Below are 3,498 nucleotides of genomic sequence, written 5' to 3' on the forward strand. Positions count from 1 at the left end.
TTTCAAGCAACCCATAATGAAACTGTGGAACTTCCTGCCACAGGATGTAGTGAGGGACAGGAGATTAGACAAATTCATGGGGAAGTCTACCTAAGTGGTTCACAACCATCCAGGTGGCTCAGCAACTGCTGGCTCCTACATCTGGGCCTTCATTGTCTCAGGGACAATCAGTTGTGATCCTTTTGCAGAGTTTTTTGCTGATCAACTATCATAAATACGCTCTGATCTGGAGGCCAGTTCTACCATAGATCAGTTTTTAAAAAAGCCGAACACATTGCCTTATCTATGAATAGACTGTTTTGACCCAGTTTCCATGACGGATGTTGAAAGGATCCTGAGATCTGTGAAGGCTGCCACGTGTGCCCTGTAACCTTGCCTGTCCTAGCTGCTGAAATCCTGTAAGGACCACATCAGAGAATCCTTCGTGTCTCTCATAAATCAATCGCTAATTTAGGGTGCCTTCCCTTGGCCACTGAAAGAAGTGGTTATCTGTCTCCTACTTAAAAAACCATCCCAATCCATTTTTTGTGGCGTCTCTTAATTCTGCAGACAAGAAGTCGTTTGAGGAAGTCTGGTCTCCTGTAGTGGATTATTTGAGTGTAAATAAATTTTTACCTAGGAAATAATGAATATAGATTGTGGCTTATGCTGTAAAGTTTTGAATAAGTCAGTCTTATTCAGGTCATAAAGTTAGTTATACCCTTGGTATTATACTGGTTATATCTATATTGTGTTGGGTTGTACCTGTGATATGTTTTATGTGTTCTTTCTGGCTTGACTATGTTTTAGGAGATTTGGTCAATTTTTTGGTAGTGTTTTTGAGAGTACATATTTTAGCATTTTGTATTCTGCTATGAAATACTCCTTTCAAGGATTCACTATCGTTTCTTAAACATTTAATAAATAATAAAAAAACCCATCCCTACAGAAAAATGATGTGGTTATTTATCGCCCAGTCTGCGTCTCTCTCTCTCTCTCTCTGTGAAGGGCCATCAAGTCAGTTCTGATATTTTGCAGCCACGTGACTGAGTGACCTCCAAAACACCCTCTCATTAACAGCCTCACTCAGGTCTTGCAAGCGGAGGGCCTTTGTGGCTTCCTTCTTTGAGTCCCTCTACCTCCTGTTGGGTCTTCCTCTTTTCCTCCTGCCTTCAGTTTTTCCCAGCATTATTGTCTTTCCCAGTGAGTCTGGTATTCTCATGATGTGACCCAAGTATGATTGCCTGAGTCATTTTAACTTCTAGGGAGAGGAAGAGGAGGAGGAGGAGGAGAAGGAGATTGGATTTATACCCCGCCCTTCACTTGGAGTCTCAGAGCAGCTTACAAACTCCTTCCCCTTCCCCTCCCCACAACAGACACCCTGTGAGGCGGGTGGGGCTGAGAGAGCTCTGACAGAAACTGCTCTTTTTCAAGGACAGCTCTTATCAGAACTATGACTTGCCCAAGGTCATCCAGCAGGTGCAAGTGGAGGAGTGGGGAATCAAACCCGGTTCTCCCAGATTAGACTCCGCACACTTACCCACTACACCAAACTGGCTCTCACTACACCAAACTGGCTCTCTATAAGAACCTAAGAAGAGCCCTGTGGGATCAGGCCAATAGTCCAGCCTCCTTGTCTCACACCGTGGCCAACCAGTTCCTCTGGAGAGCCAACAACGGGGCACAGAGGCCGAGGCCTTCCCCTGATGTCGCCTTCTGGCTCTGGGATTCAAAGTTCAGGCCTGATTTGATGTACAGCCCACCTGTTTTTCTTCTTGGCACTCCACGGTATCCGTAAAACTCTCCTCCAACACCACGTTTCAAATGAATCAACTTTCCCTCCGCTTTCTCCGTTGTCCAACTTTCACACCCGCCCACGGTGATGGGGGAATACTGTGGTATGAAGTATCATGTTGTTGATGGCCAGTGTGAGAATCTTTTCTAGCTCCTCCATGGCTGCCCATCCCAAGTCTCAATTTTCTTATGGTTTTTGGTTGCCCAGTCTCTAATCTGCCCTTTTTGGGTCAAGTGATTGAGAGAGCAGGTCCAGGCCAGCTCCAGGTATCCTTGGATTGTTCATCTGTTCTAGATTGCCATTCAGTTTGTCTTCAGGGCCAGGCCTGTCGCTAGAGTGGGGCATTTGGGGGTGCTGCCCCCTCAAATGTGAGGCACGCCCCACAACAGCTGCTGCCCCCCTCCCTCCTTCCCCTCCTATGTCATTAAAAGGACCCTCCAGCTGATCAGTGGAGCTACCTCTCTCCCTCCCCTCCTCCAACATTTAAAGGGCCCTCCAGCTGATCAGCAGGCCCTTTAAATCTTGCAGGAGGGGAGGAAGAGGAGTGGCTGCCGGCTACATGCTTTCCCTGAAGTTGCTGCCTGGAGTTCACGGGAGGCGTGCGGCCACCCCCTCCCTCCTTCCCTGCTGCCCCACAAAATTTCCCCATGCCCCACCAACCCAAAATATCTGGCTACAGGGCCGTTCAGGCCAGACCAGAGGACAGAGACAGGCTTTAGCTGTTGACATCCGTCTGAAGGCAGAGGGAGGCTCCCCTCCTTTGGTGCTCTTTGTGGATCTACCTGCAGCTCTTGATGCCATCTGTCGTGCCATTCCCTTCAGGCATTTAGGGGAGGCAGAAGAAAGCAGGGGAGTTTCCAAAGCGAATTGTGTATCAAGTGAAGAAGAGCTTCCGTTTTGTCTCTCTACAATCTTCTGCTCAGTGGGCAAAGTGACCTTCGCCTTTGACTCTCAAAAGGTCGAGCCCTCCCCCAAAATCTTGTTGGGTTCTAAGGTGCTGCTAGACTCGAATCCGGCTCTTCAGCTCAAAAGTTTCCCTGGCTGATCCACCCCCTCCAAATGCGCGGAAGCCAGAGAAAACTCTCCCGCCATTCTCTCCCCACCAGGCCTCACTCTCTCAACCTCTGTCATGTTTCCAGCATCTGCCAGGAGGAATCTTTCCCACCTCCGGATGGGACTCCCTTGGCCCCTCTTTGGCAAAGGCCTGGTGGGTGGCGGGAGGGGTGGCTTCCCTCGCCCACCAGGGGCCCTGAAACCCCCTCCCCACACCTGCTCACCAATCCCCCCCTCCTCTCTGGAAATCCTTTCCTGCAGCAAATGTGGGCTTGGTGAAAGGCATGGGCCAGGTCACGAGGCCCCTCCTTGGGTTTCTGGCCTCGACCTTCTTCCTATTCTCTCTCTCTCTCTTCCTGCCTCTCTCTGTGCTTGCTTACTTGCTTCAGTGGATTATCCTTTCCCCCTCCCTCCCCACTTTTCTTTCTCCTCCTCCCTCTTCCTCTCTGTCTGCAGTCTCTCCCTCTCCCTCTCCTCCGACACTCTCTTCTTTCCTTCCTCCCTTCCTTCTCCCCCTCCCTCTGTCCCTCTGTCCATAACGTGTTCGGGCCGATCGGACAGCCTCCCGCAGTCCCGGCTCTGGGCCACACGGGGGCAGTGTTGCCTTTCCTTTGGCTCCTCCCGGGCCGCCGCCGCCGCCGGCGGATCCCGCTCCTCCGCCCGCCCGCCCG

Source organism: Gekko japonicus, unplaced genomic scaffold (assembly GCF_001447785.1).
Source record: "Gekko japonicus isolate JY-2015 unplaced genomic scaffold, Gekko_japonicus_V1.1 scaffold3004, whole genome shotgun sequence".
Lineage (NCBI taxonomy): Eukaryota > Metazoa > Chordata > Lepidosauria > Squamata > Gekkonidae > Gekko > Gekko japonicus.